This window comes from Rhinatrema bivittatum, chromosome 7 (assembly GCF_901001135.1).
Source record: "Rhinatrema bivittatum chromosome 7, aRhiBiv1.1, whole genome shotgun sequence".
NCBI classification, from domain to species: Eukaryota; Metazoa; Chordata; class Amphibia; order Gymnophiona; family Rhinatrematidae; genus Rhinatrema; species Rhinatrema bivittatum.
This window is the reverse complement of record NC_042621.1, coordinates 241,230,887-241,258,440: the sequence shown is the minus strand read 5'-3', so window position 1 is coordinate 241,258,440 and position 27,554 is coordinate 241,230,887. Positions and strand designations below refer to the sequence as shown.

Here is a 27,554-nt window from a genome sequence, read left to right as displayed (position 1 = left end):
CATTATTAGATTGAACTGGATGAATAGAGAAGGAATCAGGCAACCAAAGTTTTTTTTTGTTTTTTTTTTTACTTTGGGTAGAAAGAAGAAGGGGCTCTGTTGCCAGTGTATTTCTTTTTTATCTTAAGTAGGAGAGGGGGAATTGGAGTGACTATTGAGGCAGACTTTTATCATTAAAGATTAGGCAGGTAAAAGGGGTGATTAACAATTTAGGTGGATTTTGATAGGATTTAACCAGCTGATACTGATTTTTCATGTGCTTTTAATTGAAATTACCTGACTATCAATTACTCCACCAGTTAGCCCAGGAGGTCACTGAGACCCTCTTGATTCTTCAGCCTGAACTTTCTCCAGTTCATCCAGCAAAGTCTGATAGCAATTATGCAAGATAAATCAACATGTGTAAAATTACACGAGAAAGTTGCCAAATGTTGCGATCATCGCTACTCGACTCCCTCACTCCGCTCTCTTTACCTCTGTGGCGACTCCCTCCGGATCTGATGGACGGCTGGCTGCCGTGGCGTCTCCCTCCGGTGTCCCTGGATCGGCTCGATGTTGCAGATCCGCCATGTTGCCTGAAGACTTAGGGCGCGTGCTCTGATTGAAGTACCAGCAAGGGCGCAAACCTCAGGAGCGTCCCCTTGAGATGACATCATCCGCTTCCAATATTTAAAGGTCTCTGTTATCACTAACTAACTGAGTTAGCAAGGATTCGCTAAGGACTCGCTTTGGCTATCCAAGCTACTCTGCCTCCTCGGACTTGCCAGAGTTACCCGCTCCTCGGGGGCCTCGCTCTTTTCTTTACTTTCAGATTACAGATAGGAACCGGTACTCGCTCCTCGAGGGCACATGTTCCTTGACACTCTGAAGAGTCTCTACTGCCTGGAAGCTATCATTGCTACAACCAAATGTGAGTTACCATCGCTCTCTCAGAGCTTTCCCTGGAACCAGGTACTCACTCCTCAAGGGCCTACACCTTTCCAGCTCTTGAGCTTCCTTGAGACCTTACGTGAGTTTTGTCATCTAGTTCTGTTCATGAACTATGTTTACTCTGCCTACTCACTTTCTACAGTTTCTCAACAGCTCAGCCATCCTGGATCACTGTTCCAGTACCTGAGGGACTACAGCCCTGCCGGTCATATCAGCTCACTACTGCCACCTCTGGTGGTTTCAAAAACATGTTTAATAAAAGAACTAATGTGTCTGTCTCCATACGCAAGCCTAGCTGGTGGTCCCTCTAGAGATATCCTCCCAGGGGCATGGTCATCTGCCACCGGCCCAGGGATCCACCCACTACTATATCAGAATTACAGATTGCTACTCCCAGCTCTACACAGAGCTTTCCTAACAAGATTGCTAGCTCCTCCCTCTTCAGGAGCCTGCAACACTATTCATAACAGATTGCTACTCCTAGCACCAGATCCTGAATACCAAATGGATGCACATGTCTTTTAAATTAGCAAATTATGAACGTAACTGTTGGTCTCATCCCAGAACCCCCTTAGTCCACCCATATTTCATGCATATATATGTGTATGCAAAATGAAAGGTGCGTGTGTACTTTCAACATTTAGAAAATATGGATTGTGTGAGTACAGGATACTTATGCGGGCATATGCTAAATTTTTTGCATATAACTTTTTGAAAATTATATCCTATACGTAAAGGATGATATAGAGTCAAACCTGATAAAATTCCTGAAGGAAACAAAATGCACTGTAGAATCTATCTGGATAGAAATTCCATGAATAATGGCTAAGAGGATAGCAGTGGGTGCATACTATGAAACATCTGACCAAGATGTAGAAATAGACTGTGTGTGAAGTGCTGCTCAAATTAAAAAGGCAAATAAATTTGGCAACATAATAACAATGGGAGATTAAAATTACATTTATTTTATTACTTTAATTTTATTTATCTCACGTCTTTTCACTGGTAGCTCAATGCCATAAATGATTGGTTCATGGAGAAACTGGTCCTCGAAACTATGAGCATTTCATATTTAATTATATTCTGCCTTTAATGACTGGTTAGCCACTTCATAAAAACATAAGAACATACCAAGTGGCCTTACTGAGTCAGACTGAGGGTCCATCAAGCCCTGCATCTTGTTTCTAACAGTGGCCAATCCAGGTTGCAAATACTTGGCAAGTACTCAATCATTAAATAGATCCCATGCTATTGAGGCCGGTAGTTTATGGACTTCTCCTCCAGGAATTTACCCCCAACATTTTTTAAACTCAGCTACACTGCCTTAAACACATCCTCTGACAATAAATTCCAGAGCTTAATTGTGCATTGAGTGAAAAGATTTTTTATCTGATTTGTTTTAAATGTGCTACTTGCTAACTTCATGGAGTACCCCCTAGTCCTTTTATTACCTGAAAGAGTAAATAACTGATTCACATTTACCCATTCAAGTTCTTTCATGATTTTATATACCTCTATCATATCCCACCCTCAGCTGTCTCTTCTTCAAGCTGAACAATCCTACCAACTTTAGCCTTTCATAGGGGAGCTATTCCATCTCCCATCATTTTTGTTACTGTGGGAATGAGCAGTGATTCCCACAGGCCTGGAGATAAACTAGGCAGACTACAGCTTTCTTAAAAGAGTAACTCTTTATTATAAATTCACACATGCACAACTATAGACTGTTTACTCTTCAAACAGTGTGCACTTTAATTACAGTGTGTTGCTTCATCTCAGCTCAAGGTTTAGACAGTATTGCTGCCTTCCTTCCGGAGACCTGGACCCGGTCTGGTTATCCCCACCTGGATCCCAGCTCTTATTCCCCAGTATTTGGTTACGCCCTTTTAGCCCCACCTGCTCTGCAGGATCCAGCCCATAAAGTATACTCTCTTTTATGCATTTAAAGTGGAGCAGGCATCTAGCCTGGTCCTGCACAGGTAAACAGGGGAACATTAGGGGCACTGCCTCACATATCCCTCCCTTCAGCTTGGACCCATAAGGCCAAGTGTCCCTACTCCCTACTGATCCCATTCAGGAGAGTCCAAGACTTCCCAGTCCCCTTCTCTTAGGGTTACCAATGATCTCATCATGACCACCACTCCATGTGTCATTCACGCATTGCACATTCCCAGTCCTTTAAGTCCTTTGCTGGGTCCGGATTCAAATTTTACCCCGATGAAGCTATATGGACTGACTGGGGAACCACAAGTTCTGGTTCCTCTATCACCACTGTGCCTACATTTCGGCTTCTGGTGTAGAGACCCTCCTTGGTTACTCTGTATCCTCCGTCGCTGGAGTCTCCACAGCAACATCCTCTAGACTCTCCATGGACTCTTTCTCAAGGTCACTGCAGCACCTCCCTCTGGGCTCTACATGGTTTCCTTTTCTATACATTCTGGTCAATTGCCCACACTAATCGCTGGCTCCTTTGCAGCCTCACTCACTAGGGTCTCTGCAGCACTATCCTCTGGGCTCACCATGGCATCTTACTTTTGCTTTCTTTTCCATGTCCTTTCTCTCCCTGGGCTTCTCACAGGAGCTGTTTTGAGACTCCTGGTGGTGTTTGGGCACCCTACAGGGTCTTCATCCAGACCGCCTGTAGCACCGACTTTCAGCTTCTCGCTATTGTCTCTTCCTGGGCAGTCTGTGTTGCTCTCCTTGGAATTCTCCATGACCCCTCTTTCAGGGTTCTTCACAGCCCCCTCTCTGCACTTCTCATGGGATCAGTCTCTTGACTCCCAGTAGAGTTTGGGCACCCTACAGTGTTTTCCTCATGACCATCTGTAGTGCCGATCTCCAGCATTGCTTCCAGCAGGCTAATAGTTTTCTCAGCTCACTCACTAGTCTAGCATTCTCTTGGGCAACTTAATTCCGATCATCCTACCAGTGGGTCATCTTTGCTGAAATTTCTTGTAGGTCAGCAACCAGCTCTGTAGTAGAGATGTGATTTGGCCAAACCTTCCGGTTCAGCCTTCGTTATTGGCCCGCCGTGGGAAATTTCGTTTTCACGCAGTTCGGGCCGAATTTATTTTGTCTGCCTCCCAAAACAATGCCTGAAACCTGCCCCAACTCTTCAGATTAAAAAAAAAAAAAAAAAAAACACCCCAAACCCACCCCAACCCTTCAAGTTTAATTAATTGTAACCCCCCATTCTCCTGACCCCCAAGACTTACCCAACCCCCCAAGACTTACCGAAAGTCCCTGGTGGTCCAGCGAGGTCCCAGGAGTGATCTCCCCCTCTCAGGCCATCGGCTGCCACTAATTAAAATGGCACCGATGACCCTTTGCCCTTACCGTGTGACAGGGCTATCAGTGCCATTGGCCAGCCTCTGTCACATGGTAGGAGCAATGGATGGCCGGCACCATCTTAAAAAATGCTCCTACCAATGACACCGTTAGCCCCTGTCACACGGTAAGGGCAAAGGGCCATCGGCACCATTTTGATTAGTGGCAGCCGACGGCCTGAGAGGGGGAGATCACTCCCGGGACCCCGCTGGATCACCAGGGACTTTCAGTAATTCTTGGGGGGTCAGGAGGGTCACAATTAATTAAATTTGAAGGGTTGGAGTGGGTTTGGGGTTTTTTTTTTTTTGTTTGTTTTGTTTTAATGTACCCTTTCTCCCCTCCCCCAAAACAAAAAGAAAACCACACGAAATTTCGTGGGTTTTCTTATCATTTCATCGCCCCTCCGACATGTGACAAAATAGGAAATATTGTCTCTGTTTCCTATTTCTTCGCAAAACGAATGCACATCCCTACTCTGTAGTGCCCCCTCCTGGGCATTCCGCATCACCACTTTCTGATAAGGCCACAAAGCTCCACTCACAAACATGTTAAGGAGGGCCCAGGTCTGCTTACTCCTTGCCAGGCTTTCTTGTAACTTCCTATTTCCCTCCTGAAGATTCTGGATCAAGGCCTGCCAGCTTTCTTCAGTCATGCTCTCAGACTGCTGCATTTTGCAGCTGCACACCTTCCCTGCAGAGTACCTTGCTTGCTGGAAGAGGGACCCACCTGGCTTCCATTCACCACACTCACCGCCTACTCTGGCAGCTTCCCCAGGACCATGCCCTGCTCAGCACAGCCCTGCTATACCAGTGTTTCTTTTACTTTTCCTTTCAAGGCAAAAAAGTAAAAAAAAAAGCTTGCTCAACCAGCAATAAGTTGCTCACTGTTAAATCCCTGTCTATCTCCCAGCAGGGCTTCTCCTTTTAGCCAGTTCAAACCTAAAACTTCCTGGCTGTCCCTGCAACCAGGCCCAAACAATGTTTCCTCTCTACCTGAAACTTTAACTTTGGAGGGGTGTTTTTTTTCTATTCAGTGCAGCTTCTGCCCCACTCTCACAAACCACTGTGCACTCCCTGTGCACTGTACTTAGATTTTGAGCCCCCATGGGTTCTGTAAAGCATTTAGAATCACAGATCCTCTTCACAACTCTCTGCACTCCGCACAGACACTTCTTCGAGGCTGGGGGGTTTTCTGTGCAAAACTTAGAAAAATCCTACACATGACACCATATGTGTCAAAGAGCGGTGATTCCCCTTAGAATAAAACTAAAAGCAGTTACAAAGGATAAACGTTTGTATGAGGCAAGGCATTGTTTAAAAAAAATCATCTTGGAAGTTCAGATAAAATGTATTCCATGCATTAAAAAAAGATCAAAGGAAGACAAAATGACTGACAGAATGGTTTAAATGGCAAGGTTAAAGCCAAAAGGGTATTGTTTAAAAATAGAAAGCAGACTAAAATTAAAAAAAAATAGAAAAGGGCATAAGCACCAGCAAATTAATGTAAAATTATAGTAAGACAGGCCAAGACTGAATTTGAGAAGAAGCTTGACAGAAAGGCAAAAACAATAATAAATAATTTTTCAAGTACATTTGAAGCAAAAAACCTGTGAGGTAATTAGTTGAGTCTGTGGATGACTGAGGGTAAAAGTGGTGCTCTGGGACACAATGAAATAGCAGAAAAACTGAATGAATTATTTGCCTCAGTCCTTACCAAGGAGGATGAATGTATTTATTTATTTATTTATTTAAAACATTGTATGCCAAATTATTCTTAAGTTCTAAGTGGTTTCCAATAAAACATTCATAATAAAAGTTAAGGCACAAAAATTATACAATAGAAATGTTTGTTACGGTTGATGCTTGTGGGGCCCAATCCGCGATCAGCCCCTCTCACCTCTGTGCTGCCTTCCGTGCCAGTCGGGCAGGTGCCCGATTGCCTTTCCTCCACCTTTGCAGTGGCCACCACGAGGCTTCCTGCATGGCATTGAGCCCCCGCCGCTGTCCGCGGCGGGAAGGGCCGCCACTGTTTCCTTCTCTTCGTGTGTCCATGAGGGAGACCAGCAGGGTTTCTGTGCTAAAGAATTTTCAAAATCCAAATTGGGAAAGATAGAGAATATTGTGAGTTTCTAGATGCTCTGTAAGCTGTTGATTGACAACTTTTTCCAGAATTTTGGATAGGAATGGCAAGTTAGAAATGGGTCTGAAATTAGATGGGTCTGATGAGTTTGCCTGGGGTTTTTTTATGATCGGTTTGACTATAGCACATTTTAAATTGTCAGGAACGGTACTTTGAGGGAGAGAAAGATTAATGATATCTGCTAAAGATTTTGCAATTAAATTCGGTACCAACTTTAGAGATTTGATGGGAATGGCATCTGAAGGGTGAGTGGCTGGATTCATTTTTTTAATGAGGATCTCTATTTCAGTTGATGAAATATTCTCAAAAGTAGACCACACAGTCTCTGGATTTGATGGTAAAGTTATCTTAGAGGTCTCATGTGTATGAATATTTTTAATAGATTTAATGTTTTATCTATAAAAAAATGTGTGATCTCATTGCACTTATTTTTGGTATTGTCATGCAGTATTGTATTGGGGAAGGATTAGTTAGGTCTGCTACATAGGAAAATAAAGTTCTCGGATTAAATTGGTAGTTATGAATTTTGTTCGAGTAATAATCTCGCTTAGTCTTGTTAGTATTAGATATATTTATTTAATTATTTATTTTTATTTATTTATTTTTCTATACCGACATTCGATATGGTATATCACATCGGTTTACATATAACAGAATGTCTAAGGCTGGCCTTAATGACAAGATACAGTATAACATATTAAATTGAGAACCTAGCTAACTATATACAGCAGGTTAACTGATAGTATAATAAAATAACATGCTTGTTAACTTATTACAGAATATATTCAGGTTTAGGTTAATTATGTACAAAGGCTGGACTGGGAACCGGGGGGAGGGGGGGTAAGGGGGATTGTTGGTGTGGGGGGGGGGGGGTGGCATGGTGGGATTATTTATCTGGGGGGAATGCTTTCCGGAAGAGCCAGGTTTTGAGGTTCTTTCGGAAGGTAGGTGTGGAGGGGTCAGTTCTGAGGGCAGGTGGAAGGTTGTTCCAGAGGTGAGGGCCCGCTACGGATGCAGCGCGCTCTCTAGTGGAGACTCTATGCGTTTCTTTGGTGGGGAGAATGTGGAGTAGGCATGTGTTGAATGAGCGGAGATTTCTGGTGGGATTGCGGGGGGTCAGTGGTCTTTGTAGCCAGCTGGCTTTGTCATTATGGATTGCTTTGTGTATGAGCATGAGTGTTTTGTATTGGGATCTGAAGGGGACAGACAGTCAGTGGAATTGTTTGAGTGCTGGCGTGATGTGGTCTGACTTTTTCTTATTCGTTAGTGACCGCGCGGCTGCATTTTGTAGGAGCTGGAGGGGCTTGAGGGTGGATGCTGGGAGGCCGGTTAGGAGGGCGTTGCAATAGTCGATCTTGGCGAACAGGAGGGACTGCAGTACTGTCCGGTGGTCTGGGGGGTGAAGTAGAGGTTGGAGTTTCTTCAGGATTTGGAGTTTATAGAATCCTTCTTTTATCAGAGTCTTGATGTGAATTTTGAAGTTTAATTCCTGGTCCAGGGTAATTCCGAGGTCTCTAACTGCTGAGAGCATGTTGTAGTTGGATTGAGTTGTGGGGTCGGGGGTGGGTGTTGTGACTTTTCTGGAGAGGTGAAGGATTTCTGTCTTGTTCTGGTTAAGCGTCAGTGCCATTTTTGAGAGGATGGAGGTTCTATCTGTCTGGTGTGTTTCCCATTACTATATTTAGTAAGAAAGATCCTGTAATTATTCAAGGAAATGGGTGTAGAATTTTTATGCCATTTCTTTTCTGCATTTCTAAGGGAACATTTCATTGATTTGAGCTCAGAAGTGTACCAGAGGATTCTATGGTTTTTTTTAACTTTATTTCTTTTTTAATTATAGGACAGCAGTTGCTCCTACAAGCTTACCTATTCCCTGGTCTGATCATCGATCGATCTCTTCACATCTCATTATACACTATCCTAGTTATATTTCTTCGACTCAAAAATTTATGATTGAATATAGAAAACCTTGTCAACAAGACGATTTAATAGATCTGATGCCAGATGCCCATAAAAGCTTAGACCTAACTAACTTTGAATCAGCCACCAACTTGTGGAATTTAATTATTAATGAAATAGCTGATACCTGCTCTCCTATAATTAAAAAAGAAATAAAGTTCAATAACAAACATAGAATCCCCTGGTACACTTCTGAGCTCAAATCAATGAAATGTTCCCTTAGAAATGCAGAAAAAAAATGGCATAAAAATCCTACACCCGATTCCTTGAATAATTACAGGATCCTTCTTACTAAACATAGATCTAATACTAACAAGACTAACTACCAATTTAATCAGCAAATAAAGGACTATTAAAGATTCCACCCGCTCGTTCTAAACAACTCACCTCAACGCAAAAGAGAGCAATTTCACTAGGAAGCCCTAAACCCTGAAACACCCTCCCAATCGAATTCAAACCACAAGAAAACTTAAAAACATTCAAAAAAGAGCTAAAAACATGTATGTTTACCAAAGCCCACCAACTCACCCAAGGACTCCAAAACACCACTCCCCTCCTATTAACACTAGGCAAATTGGTGGACCCAAATAGAAGACTATATTATAACACAGAACCGAAATATGTATAGATTAACCTTCAAACTGAGTTTATAAAAATGATATTTTTCCTTTTGAAAACTCTGTTAAACATCAAAACTTTGTAAACCGTTGTGATAGCAAAACCGAACGACGGTATATAAAACTCAATAAATAAATAGTACAATAATACAACGTCATAACATAACCAATCAAACAATATGCCCTAACCCTAAAACTACACAGGGTTAACTCCTGATGACCAGCGCCCCACACTAGTAAGTGACAAGCCAAACCGCCGCTGGCGAACTTGGATACCCCTGGCTGTAGAAGCCAGGATGCCACAGCAGACACCTGGCCATTGTAGCCACAGCATCGTCGAAGGATGGGCTTACCATGACCTGACCTTAGAAGTCAGGGTCTTTTGGTCGGTGCCCTCCATGCTTTCCTTCTCACCCCCCCTCTCAGCCGTCGAAGTGTCAAGTGTCTGGGTCAGAACCTGTTGGGCCGCCGATCCAATCAGAGTCTGCCTGCTCAAGTGCTCCCGGGCCACTGGCCCATGCAAAGGCCGGAGGTAAAATCTATGCGCCGCAGTACCTTGGTAGCAGACCAGTTTACCAGGGGACCCCCCCCGCTATCGGGATGCTGGTGCCACACGATGTAGCCTGCCAGCCGCACGTGTGAGCCACGGGCAATGTCGATTCGGCTGACACTGGGCAAAGGGACTTGCCAAAGTGCAGCTTTTCTTTTAAAGCTTGTCCCCAGCCAATCAGTGCCGCACCTACGCCCACCCCAACATAATTACGTCATCCCCCCTCCCCCGCATCTCTGCCCTCCTCCCAATGTCATTATGTCATCACTCCTACCTCCCCTTTCCATACCTTCCCACAGTTTCCTTCCACCCCGCCTCGCCCCCATTGTGCCCCACTCCCTTAACGGAGTCGTGGGCTCTATATCAAAGTCTCAAGGTTTCATAGTCAGTACTTGCTCTTATAGTATTTTCTGGCAGAAGTAGAAATTCCAAAGTTTTGTTTTTAAAGGCACGGTCTCTTGACTGATGAGGCGATGGACCAAACAAATGGCATGGAATCTCAGAAAGCAGTTGCATATACTGTTACGGGACCGGGCCGGGCACCGGTCCCTCCTCCTACCTTGGGGCCGGCCTGGCCCTCACGACTGCCTCCTCGATCCCCGGGGCCCAGCTCACAGCCTGCTGAGGCTCCTCTGCGGCGTGAGACACGCCGCCGACTCCCATCGCTGGCCCCGCCCCCCAGGTGCACGCGCACGCGGGGGCCTGCCTCTTAAAGGGGCCAGCGCAAGAGAACCAGGAATCGCAAGAGGATGATGTCAGACGCCTCAGGGTATAAGTACCCTACACCTAGACCTCTCCAGTGCCTTGCAACAAGGTTCCTCAGGTTTTCTGATCTTCGGTTGCTGCATTCTCTTGGTTGCTCTCCTTCTTGACCCGGCCTGATTCCTGACTCGTCTTCCGCTTTCGTCCTTGGCTTTGGTATTGGCTTCTGACCTCTGGTTCCGACCGGCACACTAAAACAACCCTAAAACCCACCCCAACCCTTTAAATTACCTTTGCCCTGTCATATGACAGGGCAAAGGTAGCGCCCTGTCATATGACAGGGCGCCATACGGCCGGCGCCATTTTGCAATACGGCAATATGGCCATACGGCCGGCGCCATTTTGCAATACGGCAACGAGTGCAGGAGGTCGCTTCCGGACCCCCGCTGGACTTTTGGCAAGTCTTGTGGGGGTCAGGAGGCCCCCCCCCAAGCTGGCCAAAAGTCCCTGGGAGTCCAGCGGGGGTCCGGGAGCGATCTCCTATGCTCGTGACGTCGTAGGACAGGAACCAAAATGGCACCGGCGCTACCTTTGCCCTGTCATATGACAGGGCAAAGGTAGCACCGGCGCCATTTCTATTAACGCAGCCGTGGCCCGAGAGTGGAAGATCACACCGGAACCCCACCCCACTGGACCCCAGGTAATTTAAAACATTTTGGGGGTGTTCGGGAGGGTGGGGGATTTATTTTAAAGGGTCGGGGTGGGTTTTAGGGTTGTTTTAGTGTGCCGGTTTTCCCGCCCTCCCCCGATTTACGATTTAAACGATTTAAAAAAACCCAAAACCGCGACGATCAGATTCCCTCCCCCCCCAGCCAAAATCGATCATTAAGACGATCGATCACACGATTCACATCTCTAATGTATTCCGCTTACATGGCCTACCTTCGCACATTACCTCCGACCGTGGGCTGCAGTTTACGGCTAAGTATTGGAGATCCCTTTGCAGGAAATTTGGGGTGCACCTAAACCTTACTACGGCCTTCCACCCACAGGCCAATGGCCAGGTCGAACGGACCAACCGGACACTGAAGGCCTTTCTTCGAGCATTTGTTGGGGATCTGCAAGATGACTGGGTCACCCTTTTACCCTGGGCTGAATTCTCCTATAATCGACACAAACACTCCGCTACCGACCAGTCTCCGTTTCAGCTCGTCTATGGGAAGAGCCCCAGGCCTCCATTGCCTTTGCCTCTGACAGTCTCCTCTCCGGCGGTTCAGCTTACCGCCCAGCAGCTGCGCTCCCTATGGACATCTACCCAGGAGAAGCTCCGACTTGCCTCGGCTAAAGCAAAAAAATATGCCGACCGGCGACGACGGCCAGCTCCGATCTTCCTCCCAGGAAGTAAAGTTTGGTTAAGTACCAAGAACATTCGCCTACGGATCCCGTCTATGCGCTTGGCTCCCAAGTATATTGGCCCATTTACAGTCCTGGAGCAGGTAGGGGCAGTGTCCTACCGTCTACGCTTACCATCCACTTTACGGATCCATAACGTATTCCACGTATTCTTGCTTAAACCACTGGTGCTCTCCTCCTTTCATGACAAACCTCCGGTGCCTACTACCACCGAAGCCGAGGTTGACGGCATCTATACTGTAAGGGAGGTTCTGGACGTCCGGTTTCATCGCCGCCGGTGGGAGTACCTTCTCTCATGGAAAGGATATAGCCCTGAGGAAAACTCCTGGGAACCATCCTCCAATATTTTGGAAAAGAACCTACTCCACCAGTTCCACATCGACCACCCAGGGAAACCCAAGCCTCCAGGGAGGGGGCATAGGGGAGGGGGTACTGTTACGGGACCGGGCCGTGCCCCAGTCCCTCCTCCTACCTCGGGGACGGCCCGGCCCACACGACAGCCTCCTCAATCCCCGGGGCCCAGCTCGCAGCCTGCCACAGCTCCTCTGTGGCGTGAGAGACGCTGCCGACTCCCATTGCTGGCCCCACCCCCCAGGCGTGCGTGCACGCGGGGGCCTGCCTCTTAAAGGGGCCAGTGCGGGAGAACCAGGAATCGCAAGAGGATGACGTCAGACGCCTCAGGGTATAAGTACCCTGCACCTAGACCTCTCCAGTGCCTTGCAACAAGGTTCCTCAGGTTTCCTGATCTTCGGTTGCTGCATTCTCTTGGTTGCTCTCTGTCTTGACCCGGCCTGATTCCTGACTCGTCTTCCACTTTCGTCCTTGGCTTCGGTATTGGCTTCTGACCTCTGGTTCCGACCCGGCTTCGTCCACGACTTCGTCTCCAGCTTCAGTCCCTGGCTTGGCTTCCTCCGACCTCTGGTTCTGACCCGGCTCCGTCCCCGACTTCAACTTCAGGTTCTTCCTTGGCACAGCTACCTCTGACCTTCGGCTCCGACCCGGCTCCGTCCACGACTTCGTCTTTGGGCTTTGCAGCTTCCCTGGCACTTGGCATCCGCTGGCCCAGAAGATTCACCTAAGTCCTAGCGGTCGGGCCCCTCCAGGCTTCTCCTGGGGGGCTCCGGCTTCCAGGGCAAATCTCCAAAAGTCCCAGCGGCTGGACTCCTACAGGCTCCGCCTGGGGGAGTACCAGCTTCCAGGGCGAACTCGCTGCTGTTGTCAGGGCCCAACGTCGTCCATCTTCTCTGCCTCTCCCGAGTCCTTGGTCGCATAGGACTCCACCTTGCCCAGTGCCAAAGCCTTCTCCGAGTCCTCTGAGCCGCCTCCCGGTTTGGACGCTTCGGTGGTCCTCCACCATCACATCATCTGCTGTCCCAACCGACCCAAGGGTCCACCACTCTAACATATACTGACTATAGACTCCCGCTACTTCCTTCATAAAGGGCTGCAGTGGAATTAGGCAGCTCTGAAGTCAAAGTTCATAGTGTCCTGAATAAGAAGACAGCAGCCCCTCAAGGGCAGGCAAAGCAAGGCTTATGACAGAGTCGAAAACATCTTTTAGTTAAACATCTTTTAGTTAAACTCACAGAAGTGCTTGAACCCAGGAAACTTCTGGAAGAGGGTCGATGGATAACAAAGAGGGTTCAAATATTGTCACTGGTAAATTCCATTAGAAATGGGCTGGCTAGAGGATGTAGCACAGACATCATCAGAAAGTGCCACAGGGCTTTTCCCACCATGGGCCCTTTAAATTGTGGACTGTGGCATGTGCATGCACCTAGGAGGATGCTGGGGAGAACTGGAATTATGTTATTTCATCTGCAAAGATCAAACAACGATGGTGGTGGCCCAGCCACAGGAAGGAGGCTGGCAAAGAACACAGTGCCATGTGGGAGTGGCACATGGCTAGGCAGTGTCAACAGCGCCCAGGGAGAAGAGGCTGCCTCACCGGCAGCTGGAGAAGGTGGTGCCCCAAGTTACCCCACCACAGGCAGCACTGGGAGGTAGGTGAGCCACTCATGGGCTTATCCTGCAATGAAAAACGCAACACCAATTTTATGGATGAGATCAAAGAAAGTGATATTACGTGTTAATAAGTTTTTCGTAACTCTCTATGAAAAGTATATGTTTCAATAGTTTCTCACAAACATAGGGAATTCAAATCTAATTTGATCCAAATAAGATGATTTACAAAAAGGATTAGATGGCCCCTATCCTAATTGATATTTAGCAATACTAAGCTAAAATCAAGAAAGAGAAACAAATAGTCCAGATTATTCCCATTGTTGAAGGCTTGTTGGTCCAGTGGGTTTGGAGGCACAAGACTCTCATTAAGGTACCAGTTTCTTTGCTTCCATACCCATCGGATGAAGGACTGGAAACCGCGAGGGCAACCTCTGCATGAGTTCCACACTTAGTATCCTGACTTTATGTTAAATTTATAGTAATCATGATGCTTTTAGATTTTACAGGTGCCAGAATTGCGGTGGTATTATTCAAATTAGGGGAAGGGGGAGGAGTGTGGACGGTGTTTGGGTGGAGTTATCTCCCAGCAGCGCTGTAGGCGATAATGTTTTCAACATTATCACTGCCAGCACCGCGAGAAATAACTACACCTTTTCCCATGGCGCTATGGGGGTGATAGTGTGCGGTGCGGCCTCACCACAGCAGGTGAAACTGCACCACTGCGAATCGGCTGGCTGCCCACTATCACCCCCCAGACCCTTTTTTTCACGACACATTATTCTGCTATAAATAAAAATATCAAAAACCAAACCTCGTTCCCTATATTCCATAAATCAATAACAACCAATCATTAAGGGAACTCCTTAATGTGTGGTAACGTGCGGTGGCTGCATATGAGACAACCAGAGTCTAATTGTCTCAATCAGTAGCCCCCGTGTTTATTCTTCAAAATTCTTTATTAATTTCTCTAATTTTTTACTTTTTTTTTTCTTTTCTTTTATGTGCTTAGTAGTAGTACTCTCCCCGGTGGTTAACTTGACCATCCGTGAGCTTCTCCGCTGTTTTTTATATGTACTTATCGTTTCTTTTGTTCCCAGAGTCCTACTGCTTCTATTCGGTCGGAGCCGCCTGCATTTGCACTTTCGCAGGTAGGACCCAGAAGGCAGCGGCAGCCTTAAGGATTCTGCTACTGCAAAAGTGAATCCTGGAGGGCATCAGAAGGTAAAGACAGTCCCTGGAATAAAGGGGAAGGGTGCATGCTGAGCTGCTGACATCAGAGCTGATGATATCGGGTCCTGGTATTAACAGGTCACATACTAAGTTTTGTAGCTTAAATAAAAGCTAAAATAAGTACTTTTAAAATATACAAATTTGGCAATTTAGGTTGGGGGAGGTAGCAGAGGCTCCCTGATAATTTTCATAGCCCTGGGTGAACTTCAGTGAAACCAAGGTTAAAAACATAACACAACTCATTTAAATTTCTCTTTTTGTTATAGTTTCCTCATAACCTAAAGCTTTTTTCAAAAGTAATTGTTCATTTAAATTAAGTAGCATCTTCAAATCTTTACGCTTACATACTCCCAAACTTCAATAAATAATTATCTTGGGAAATTTCATAGATGATAGAACAAGGTTTGTCCTTCAGTATGGTATAAGAAAAGTTTCACTAAGCCCAGGGAGGCCTGCTATTCTTTTTCTCAAGCCCATAGTAATTCTTCAGTTCTAATTTGATATTTTTAATAAAGAAATAAATGACCAGATTTTAGGAAAAAGGCAATGACAGCATAGGAAATGAAAACAAATGTTCATACTTTGTAAAAGTTACTGGTTTTGCCTTAAAAAAATATATATTTTAGACAAATTACTCTAGCAGCTTCTCTCCTACAGTACAAATCATCTAGAGCTAGTAAACTCAAATTAACAGTTCTCAGAATAGAAATGTCTACATAATGCCACAAGAGATTAGTACTACAGAGGTTAGCAGAGTTGATTTGATGCTCAAAACTAAAGCACTTGATTTGCATAATATTGCACATTATATAATTGGCACACATGACACACAACTTAGAAGATGGCAAGGTAAAGCTAACACAAACACAAATGACTAGTTTCTAATTTCTAGATAAGTACATTAAAATCAATAATTCATATTTACACTAAAATGAAGAAAGATATAATGGGCCGGATTTTCAAAGACCTACATGCGTAAATCCAGAGGGGGCTTACGCGTGCCAGGCCTATTTTATAAAGGCCCGGCGATGGGCGGAAAGCGCCGGGACGCTTCTAAGTCCCGGGGCTTTACTAAAGGGGAGGGGACGGGGCATGGGTGGGGTGGGCCAGTCCGTGGGCGGGGTGGGAGCGGGGTCAGAGGCCTCCGACACAGCGGCCATTGCCGCTGTATTGGAGGTTCACATGCCGGCAGGCTGCCGGCGCGCTCAACTTGTGACTGCCCGGAGGCAGGTGCAAAAGGTAAGACAAAGGTCAGGGGAAGGGCTGGGGAGGGGAAGTTTAGGGGAAGGGGTAGGAAGGTCAGGCTAGGGGGAAGGCAGCACGGCTCGGTGCGCTCAAGTTGCACAATTGTGCACCCCCTTGCACTCGCTGACCCCCAATTTTATAACATGCGCGCACATGTTATACAATTGGGCGTACATGTGTGCGCGCTGGGTAGCGCACACATGTACACCTGCGCGCACCTTTTAAAATCTACCCCTAAATGCAAATTTGCCAATTTGTGGGAATACTTATAGAATCTGTCAGCTACATGTCCTGCAGAATCTACTCAAACTTCAACGGAGGTTCATCAGTGTTGAGGAATCCACATCCAATTTTTTTTTTTTTTAATAAAGGATGTTTAGAACCAGTTTGTCAAATCCTCAAATTTGTTTCAGGTTTGCTAGATTAGTTTGAGCATTTGAGTATTTCTGAAGCCTTTCATTATTTTGTTAGCTGCCTAAGTACTCACTGGAGTTTTTCTGGATAGCTCAATGTGCTCTATTAAAGCAGTAAAACTAAATAAATTGGCTACCATTTGATGGGAAAGTATCTACAGTTTTTCTCTCATGAAGCTTCAATTTCAACAGTAAATCCTGATGAAGTGCAGCCTTAACCTGCAAGGATTATGTCCCATCATGAACACTTCAGCCAGCTAGCTCCAAAATATCCAAGCAGACTTGTAGAAAGGGATGGTAACTTTCAGACTGTTGCGCAGGCACACATTGACACACGTGTGTCGGCGCACGCCCAGGGATGTAGCCATTTTATAACTTGCATTCATATATGCACACATGTTATAAAATAGCCTGGCCACACGCACATGTGGCAAATTTTAAGTGGACGTCAGCATGTTACTCAAACCTGCTTCTATCATGTAATTTGGGGGCTTTTAAAAGGGGCACGTACCCACGCCATTGCCAGTTTTACCAGTTCTTCCATCAGTTCGCTCGGTTAAGAGCTAGGTCCTCGAAACCCCCTGGTTTAATAGCCCTCCAGTTAGCCCAGACCCATGAAACCCCTCAGATGTGGCCAGTTTTCTTTTTTTAAAACTTACATCTTCTCCCTAGCAGATGTAAACTTACACAGCCCTAAACCTGGGAGCGCACCCAGGCACGTAAGGATTTGTGTTCACTTCTCTCGACCCTACCCCTGAATGCAATACCCCACCCAGACTGTGCCCAGATCACACTCCTTTTTTGAATCGGGGCGAGATTGTGCGTTGTGAGAGATATGCGTGTATCTGGGAGGCTTTTAAAATATGGTGGGTGCGCGTGAGCCCGACTTGTTTGCACATCCTCTAATTGATGCGCACGCACTGGGCTTTTAAAATTCACCTTTCAATTTTCAGTAAAGTTTCAATGGAATAATAGTGCTTTACATGCAGAAATGATTTGTTATAAAAGCTCCCTCTCAATGTGTGGATAAATTTAGGCATGTATGTTCTAGATGCATGTAACGTTCCTCAAAAGGAGCAGAGGTGTTCTGTGGGGTTTGGATTGATATGCATATTTTTGCATTTTCAAAAGTCTGCATGTAAAATTTCCTGAAAATTTTCAGTGCACATATTAGCGCAGATATGATTGTGTGTGGGTAAATTTGGTGGGCTAACTGTCAAAGATGACCTAAATGCATAAGTCCATATAAAAACTGGGGCAATGTAAGCACACATATTTGCCATCTAACTTAGGAGGGCTTTAATAAAAGTACCCACATAGCAGGCAAATCTATTGCAATTTCATGGTCATGTCTCCTTGAACTTCACTGCTGTCCAAATCCCTCTTGGTAATTCCGTCCTTCTTTAGACCATGATATCCAGTCTTTTTCTCTCACAGTACAGCTCAGGAGAATATACAAAGGTCAACTCTTACTTCCCAGCCGCCTCTCAGCACAGCTGCTAAACAGTCTTTGTAGTGCAGGAAAAGGACACAGCAAAAGCTTTTACTCTGCAGCCTCCTGTCAGCAAAGTCTTGGCAGAACAATGGCTAGATTCTGCCAGATTGCCATCATCCTCTTCTTGTTTGGGTTTTCTTTTACCAAGTTACCCCCTGGGTTTTCAGTTTCCTTCAAGTTTTGCTCGCTCCACAAAACTTCGATGAAAACCCTGCCACATCCACCTGCATTGGCAAACCATTTTTACCTTGGCAGCACTCTTGGGAACTTTCCAGAGACTCCAGATTTTAGAATCCTATCTCCAGGTCTCTGGGAAAGCATCCATGATCTCTGGGTCCTAGAAATCAACACTTCTTTTAAACCAAGTTGCCTCTTACCTTTGTCTGTGCCAGAGCTGTAGCAAGCCTATGACTGATATGGCCGCGGCCATAGGCGCCATCTATCCCGAGTCACCACCACTCTCGCATAATGTTGGGGGAAGCCGCCCTCCCCTCCTTGCAATACAGCCTTAAGGTCTGCCACAGGGGGGGGAGGAGAAATGAACTGCTGCTCATGCTCTTGGTATCCCTCTTCCCCACAAGGCCATCCATGAAAGTGGGTGGAGTTGGGACAAACCTCTCAATGCTGCCACACCAGCGGAGGCAGCCTGCACAGGATTCCCTTCCTTGGTAGAAAGGAGCAGTGTGGTCCGCAGTGCCCTGAGATGAAACTTTGGCCTCCCCCATTCCAGTTGGGAGTAGGAAAAGCAAAGTGCCCACCAGCTCAAAGATGACACCTTGCCAGGGGCCTTCCCCCTAAATGTAGTGAGAGCAGCGTGGCCAGCAGGGCCACAAAAAAACATCAGCCTCCTTTGCCCTACGTATTCAGGAGCAGGAAGAGCAGTGTGGCCTGCAGGGCCACAAGAACAATAAATCATCTTCCTCTCTTCCAGTAAGGAGCAGTAGAAGCAGCACTGCCCATTTGCCAGAAGATGCAGGATCATCCTTCCTTCATTCTGGAGCAATAGCAAGAGCAATGCAGCCCCAATGCTAAAAGGAGGAGTCTGGTGGGCCCTGGGGCTGAAGAGGAGGCTGCTGCTGCCACTTCTGATTTTCCTGCTTCTTGTGCTTCCAGAGGAGTGAAACAAATGAGAGAAAGGGTGTGCATGTGTGTGTTTGGGTGTGAGTAACATTGACCAAAAATACTCAACCTCAGAATACAATTCCCCCTTTCTTCATCTAGCAAACAAGCAAAACACGGGGAAAATATAAATATTTGTGAATAAACTCTGTCTGGTATCCTTATGGGTAACAGCCAAAGGGAAGTACCTCAATATTAGTGTAAACCATTTTTACTTTCAATTTTATATGTGAGCTTAGTGCTTGTGCTTCTGCTTCATTGTGTGTATAATCATAGGGGTAGATTTTCAAAGGGTTATGCGCGTAGGTTATCTTGCATAGGCTTGGTGGCGCGAGCAAGCCCCGGGATGCGGGTAAGTCCCGGGGCTTTCCTGGGGGGCATGCCAGGGGCGTGTCGGGGGGTGTGACGTGGTGGCGCGTTATCCAGGTGCATTCCGGGGGCGGGGCCGCAGGCGTGGTTCCGGCCCGGGGGCGTTCCAGGGGGCGTGGCCGCAGCCTCTTGACCAGCCTCCGGACCGGAACATGGCGCGCCAGCAGCCGGCCCGCACGCTCGAGTTATGCCTGCCTCGAGCAGGCGTAATTTCTGGAATAAAGGTGGGGGGTTTAGATAAGGCTGGGGGAGTGTGTTAGAGAGGGGAAGGTGGGGGAGGCGGAAGGAAAGTTCCCTGCAAGGCCGCTCCGATTTCAGAGCAGCCTCGGAGGGAACGGAGGCTGGCTGCGCGGCTCGGCGCGCGCAGGCTGCCGATTTTGCTCAGCCTTGCACGTGCCGATTCCAGATTTTAACAGATACGCGTGGCTACGCGCTATTCTATTAAAATCCCGCATACTCTTGTTTGCGCCTGGTGCGCGAAAAAAAGTACGTGTGTGCATAATTTTGTAAAATCTACCCCATAGTGTTCTCAATCTTTTAAAACCATCTTATATAAGCTTTCCTTGATAACCACAGGCCTTAAAGTGTTTTTAGATCTGCTAAATGTAGGTCATTTTTCCAAAATACTTATAAAGTCGCCCTTGTCAAATTTCTAGGATGGCTAGTTTCACCATCTTAACTTATCTTAAACAGTCTGCCGCATTGCTGATAATTTTCCGTGAAGCACTGAGTAAGACTAAATATGGCAAACAGCATGTGTAGAGGTATAATTGAGCATGGCATAGAGTGTGTGTGATTTTGCATGGCAGAGAATGTGTGGCTGTGATTGAGCATGGCAGTGAATGTGTGTGGGTGTGATTGAGCATGGCAAAGGGTGTGGATGTGGGTGTGATTTAGCATGGCAGAAAGCAAGGGTATGGGTGTGATTAAGCATGGCAGAGAGTGAGGGTGTGGGTGTGAATGAGCATGGCAGAGGGTGTGTGTGTGTGAATGAACATGACACAGAGAGAGGGTAATGGTGAAACTGAGCATGGCAGAGAGAGAGGGTGTGGGTGTGATTGAGCATGGGAAAGAATGAGTGTGGATGTGATTGAACATGGCAAAAGCATCTGTGTGTTTTTGTGTATATATGACTGAATATGGAAGCGAGAGAGGAGTATGTTTTACCTCAGCAGCCATTCTCACCATGGTGAGACAGACAGTGAAATGGTAAGAAAAATTAGGGAAGCTAACAAATTGGTAATGCAGTAAAAATGGGAGATTTCAATTACCCCATTATTGACTGGGTAAGTGAAACATCAGGACATGCTAGAGAGATAAAGTTCCTGGATGGAATAAATGACAGTTTTCTGGAGCAATTGGTTCAGGAACCAATGAAAGAGGGAACAATTTTAGATCTAATTCTTGGTGGAGGGTAGGATAAAGCATAAGCATTGGCAAGTTAAATGTAAGACATTGATATGACAGGCTAAGAGAGAATTTGAAAAAAATTTGGCCATAGGGGCAAAAACTCACAATAAAACTTTAAAAAATATATCCAATGCAGAAAGCATGTGAAGGAGTCAATTGGACTGTTCAAGGTATTAAAGGGACACTTAGGGAACATAAGGCCATCGTGGAAAGATTAAATGATTTCTTTGCTTCGGTGTCTACTGAAGAAGATGTTGAAGAGATACCCATTCCGGAGATTGTTTTCAAGGGTGATAATTCAGATGAACTGAACAAAAATCTTGGTGAACCTGGAAGATGTGATAGGCCAGATTGACAAATTGAAGAGTAGTAAATCACCAGGACCAGATGGTATACAACCCCGGGTTCTGAAAGAATTAAAAAATGAAATGTCAGACCTAATTCAATTAATTTGTAACTAACATTAAAATCATCCATTGTACCTGAAAACTGGAAGATGGACAATGTAACTCCAATATTTAAAAAAGGCACCACGTAAGAGAGGGAAATTATAGACCACTGAGCCTGACTTCAGGGCCAGGAAAAATCATGGATACTGTTAAAAAGCATAAAAACACAAAACATTTATATAGACGGTTTAATGGGACACAGCCAGCATGGATTTACCCAAGGGAAGTCTTGCCTCACAAATCGCCTACATTTTTTTGAAGGGATAAATAAGCATGTGGACAAAGGTGAACTGGTAAATGTGGTGTATTTGTATTTTCAGATGGCATTCAACAAAATCCCACATGAGAGGAGTCTAAGAAAACTAAAAAGTCAAGGGATATGAGACAATGTCCTTTTGTGGATTGCAAGCTAATTAAAAGACAGGAAGCAGAGAGTAAGATTAAATGGTCTATTATCACAGTGGAAAAAGGTAAACAATGGAGTGCCTCAGGGATCTCTACTTGGACCGATGCTTTTTAATATATTTATACATGATCTGGAAAGGGGTACAACGAGTGAGGTGATCAAATTTGTGGATGACACAAAATTATGCAGAGTAGTTAAATCTCAAGTGGATTGTGATAAATTGCAGGAGGTTCTTGTGAGACTAGAAGATTGGGCTTCCAAATGGCAGATGAAAATTAATGTGGACAAATGCAAAATGAAGCATATAGGGAAAAATAACCTTTGCCATAGTTACACAATGATAGGTTCTATCTTAGAAGTTACTACCCAGGAAAGAGATCTAGGCATCATAGTGGATAATACATTGAAATTGTCAGCTCAGTATACAGTGGTGAACACAAAATCAAACAATGTTAGGAATTATTAGAAAGGGAATGGCAAATAAAACGATGGATGTCATAATGCCTCTGTATTGCTCCATGGTGAGACTGCATCTTGAATACTGTGTGCAATTCTGGTCGCTGCATCTCAAAAAAGATATAGCTGCACTGGAGAAAGTGCAGAGAAGGGTGGCCAAAATGATAAGCGACATGGAACAGCTGCCCTATGAGGAAAGGCTAAGGAATTTAGGGCTGTTCAGTTTGGAGAAGAGATGACTGAGGTGGGATATGATAGAGGTTTACAAATCATGAAAGGACTTAAACAAGTTAATGTAAATCAGTTATTTACTCTCTCAGATAATAGAAGGACTAGGGGCACTCCATGAAGTTAGCAAATAGCTCATTTAAAACAAATTGAAGAAAATTCTTTTTTACTCAGCACATAGTTAAGTTCTAGAATTCATTGCCAGAGGAAGTGGTTATGGCAGTTAGTGTAACTGGCTTTAAAATAGGTTTGGATAAGTTCCTAGAGGGAAAACCCCATAAACTGCTATTAATTAATAAGCAATAATAGCTTGATATTTATTTAATGTTTGGATACTTGCAGGTATGTGTGACTTGGATTGGCCACTGTTGGAAACAAGATACTGGGCTTGAGGAACCCTTGGTCTGACACAGTATGGCATATCTTATGTTCTTATGTTATGTTCTTATAGTCATGGCCCACAGAAAGCCATGAATAAAAAATTTCAATTACAATATAATAAACCTACCAGATCAAAAGAGTACTATATTTGCCAACACTCAAACAGTAACAACCCTACCTATGAAAAGGAAACACTGGAAATATTGCACCAGGCCCTAAAACATCAATACTCCTCATATTAGGAAAAGTCAGGCTGCTATACATTCATATTCAGAAACTACAAACTAGCAGAATATCTTGCCTTCATCACACATTCAGAATAGAGTTAGACCCTCACCAAATACAGAATAAAGAGACCATAAACTATAAATTAAAACATGCAGACAAAAACTTAAGTGCAAATCAAAAGCCAGACCCTGTATGCAGTGCAACATGGAAAAAATACAAACATCTCCATTCTTCATAAAAAAAAAAGCAAGCAATAATATCAAGAAATATAAAACATCAATCATAATATTAAAACCCTACTAATCAAAAAATAAATATTTCAAAACAGTTGATGAGAACATGTAATGATTTAAAATAGCATCTAATAATTCAAAGCAGCATCTACTAATTTAAATATCATATATTTATTGGTAGATTTCTCTCCCCGGGCGGCTTCAGCGCCGACAGCGCGACCCCTCCATCCACAAAAAAGAGAAAACCTGAAATAGAAAACCGCGCCAAGGCCCCCCCACCGAACAAGCGCCCACCCAATCAGAGCCATCCCTGCTCGGCTTTAAATGGGGCACTGCTAGGCGCCATTTCTTCATTCTTCTGATCGCCGGAACGCAACAGCCGGGGAAGGCCTGCGCGATCGGCGCCGAAGCCCCGCCGGGGGAAGGTCAGTGATTTCTCTCCCCACCCGGGCGGCTTCAGCGCCGACCGCGCAAGTGCTCCATCCACAAAAAAGAAAAAACCTGAAATAGAAAACCGCGCCGAGGCCCGCCCACCGAACAAGCGCCCACCCAATCAGAGCCAGCCCTGCTGGGCTTTAAACGGGGCTCTGCTAGGCACCGCGTACCGAAGGAGCGCGACAAAGGGGCCTGCCCCTTTGTGCGCCCCTTCATGCACCCCTGGAGGGCACCCCCCCTGAAACTAAGAGAAGCGCCTAACTGGACTTAGACTAGACTGGAACTGATATCTTGACGAAGAAGACCACTACTTCCACTAATTCTCTCCCCAACCGCAAGTATCACAACTTGTTATTTAAACCTATCCTCCCATTGACATGAACACCTTCCATATTCCTTTCCTCAAATACTCGAACTTCTCACACAATACCTTGAGAACTAAGCTCAACATACCATACGACAAATCTCTAATTCCTATCATGACTTCACCCCTCTCCCAAATATTAGGTCTGATGACTTTTTCCATTTTGCTTATAAATACTCAATCCATTCTAAAAAAGGCTACACTATTAGGCGATATCCTTACAGATGAGTCCCCTGATATTTGTGCAATAATGGAAACATGGCTAAAAAACACGGACATTGCTATTACTAATCAACTACCTACAGACATCTACAATTTATTCTCTATACCTAGACCTAAAAAGAAAGGAGGCGGACTCCTCCTGGCTGCTAAAAAGAAATTCAGTCTCACCCTGCAAACCTTAATTTCACTGCCCAAAATTGAGATTGTTCTCTTTAAATCAAAAGCGCTACAGATATGCCTTATCTATGCTCCCCCAGGCATACTAGAAAACAACCCTTCATTACTCACTGAATATATATCTAAATACATCAACATTAACATACCAGCTATCATCCTAGGAGACCTTAACCTCCATTTTGACCGCTCCACACCATCACCAGCCTGCAAAGCTACCCTTACCACCCTTAATGCACTTGGATTTAAACAATTGGTTTCGGGCCCTACTCACAAAGGAGGTCACATCCTTGATGTTATATTCACTAACTCCCTTGTAGACACTGATCCACCCAAATGCACCCCCATACCCTGGTCAGACCATTACCGGATAGACACATGCTGCACAATTACATGCAACCCCCATTCTCCTCACACCAAAAAAAGATCTATTACCTTCAGAAAACAATGCAAAACCGAAGACATCGCTGAAGCGCTTTCGGAAGAACTCCTTAAATTAGACCTCTCTGATGCCAACTTGGCCTGCTCTTCCTGGTATCACATCACTAGCAACGTAGCTAATGAGCTCTGCCCACAACATACTAAAGAAATCAACACAGAGAAGAAAGACAAAAAACCCTGGTACACCCCTGATCTTAGAAAATTGAAACTTGAGCTCCGTAAAATGGAAAAGAAATGGTGTAGAAACCAAACGCTAGTGTTACTTCAAAAATGTAGATCACTTCTTCATGAATACTGGAAAACGACAGACGAAACCAAGAAAAACTACTACGCTTCGAAGATCCACCAATACCAATTTAACCCACGTGCTCTCTTCCAATATGTCTCTAGCATCATCACTTCCCCAGCATACTTCAATTCAGATAATGATGACAAAATAGATGAGAATCACTAGCAACCTACTTTCATGACAAAATTAATGCTATTATGAATCGCATCTCTACTTCCCCCCTTCTAACCGCTTTACAAACACTACCACACCCTCTATTTCCCCTACCCATAGACCACCCACACACAATCCAAATCTACACATTCTCTGCTCAGCTTCCCTTACAAAATTCAAAACCACAACGACACTAGAAATTGAAGGTATACTCAAAAAAACTAAACCAGCAATGCACCCTTTTGACATCATGCCTACAAAAACACTCCTCGCCTTTCCTTCAAGAATTGCAATACCCACAACCAAGATTCTTAACAAATCTATCACCTCTGGAATTGTACCTGCACAACTCAAGCACGCCATAATAAAACCAACACTGAAGAAACAAGGTTTGGACCCAACGGAATCAGCAAACTTTCGCCAAGTCTCGAACCTACCTTTCCTATCCAAAATTTTAGAGAAAGTCATCAACAAGCAACTCACTGAATACCTAGATGAAAATCAATTACTCTCCCCATCCCAATATGGATTCCGTAAGTACCATAGTACCGACACTCTTCTCTTAACACTCTCGGATTCAATTCTAAAAGCATTAGACACTGGTCACTCTTATATACTTGCCCTGCTGGACATTTCCTCAGCATTTGACACAGTCAACCACAATACCCTTTTAACTCGCCTCTCACAAATCGGCATTACTGGCACTGCTCTATTTTGGCTCAAATCTTTTCTGAATGACAGGAAATACAGTGTAAGAATTGGCCAACATGAATCCAAACCCAAAAATATGCTACAAGGAGTACCCCAAGGATCCTCACTCTCTTCAACACTTTTCAATATATACCTCACTCCACTCTGTCGACAGTTGATGAAACTGGGTCTGCCGCACTTCATATATGAAGGTGATGTGCAGATCCTAATCCCTATCAATGACTCCCTACCCAACGCTCTCAAAACCTGGAATACCGCACTAGCGGAAATTAAGAATCTACTAACTGAAAACTCATTGGCAATAAATACCAACAAGTTGTTATGATATACATGTTAATTTTCCTTTTTTTATTTTTTTTTTTAATTTATATATTTATTGATTTTCCAATTAGATTGCAACACAATAATACATGATCAAACCACAAATAAATTGAATTAAGCAAACATTCATCCATAGTCAGAATTTTGATCTAATTATGATATAATCAATAGAAACATTTCTAATTATCACCTTTTAAATTACAGAGACATGGCAATAAAAGGGAGCAAAGTTTACAAGAATATTTTCTATTATCAACCCAGCGTTATACATTCCTGCATTTTTAACTTTTCATTCACTGGGTTGAGGGGATAATACAGCAGATCTTTTTTGTTCAATAAAAGCTTTGAAATGATCTGGGACAAAGAAAATAAAAGTATCTTGTTGTTTTTTAATTATGCACTTACAGGGAAAGCGCAAGGTAAATGTATATCCAATATCCTGGCGGAACTCTAAGAAGCCCTTCCTCCTTAACTGTGTAGTTAATCATAGGTCAGGGAAACTTTTTACCATACTATCGTGGAAAAAGATAGGATATTTACCAAAGTATTGTTTCATTACCTTATTGAGATCTAATAAATTCACAAAAGAAATCAATAACACACCCCGATCTGTTACCTGGTTATTTGTACATTCTAGGAAATTAGTGAGATTCCCTTGAAAGGGTGTCTCTTCTACATTCAAATTGGGGTTTTTCTTTGGCAAAAAGTAACAATAACTAATTATAGGCAATTCATTTTCAGTGAAATATAATACTTCTTTAAGAAATCTTTGTACGTTTCCATCGGTACCTCACCTGCTACCTGAGGAAAATTAAGAAAACAAAGATTTAAACGCTTAATATTATTTTCAAAAATTTCAATTTGTCTTGATAGTAAATCTCTATCCTTTACTACTGCCGCTTGGAATTCTACATTCTTTTTTTCCCATTTCCTCTAATGTTTTAATTCTTACTTCAGACTTATTAATAACCGTTTGGATAGCCATTACATCTTGAGCATTTTTCCCTGCAATCAAATCCATCTTTTTCTCTAACCCTTTTACATTAGAAGCCATCATTGTCATCATATCCCACAATAACTCCAGTGTTACCACAGAGGGCCGTATCAGGGTCTCCAAGGCTCCACTACCACCTGCAGCTTGATCTTCATCACCTAACACAGTTTCCTGAGGGGACTGTAC

General features: G+C 44.5%; 1 long non-coding RNA gene across 1 annotated transcript in view; it reads left to right on the top strand.

Annotated features, from left to right (window-relative positions):
- Positions 1-27,554, top strand: part of LOC115095812 — a 389,662-nt gene that overhangs the window by 47,330 nt on the left and 314,778 nt on the right. The window contains exon 2 of the long non-coding RNA XR_003857883.1: positions 14,700-14,823. This is a non-coding gene — a long non-coding RNA (uncharacterized LOC115095812). The remainder of the gene's footprint in view (positions 1-14,699; positions 14,824-27,554) is intronic.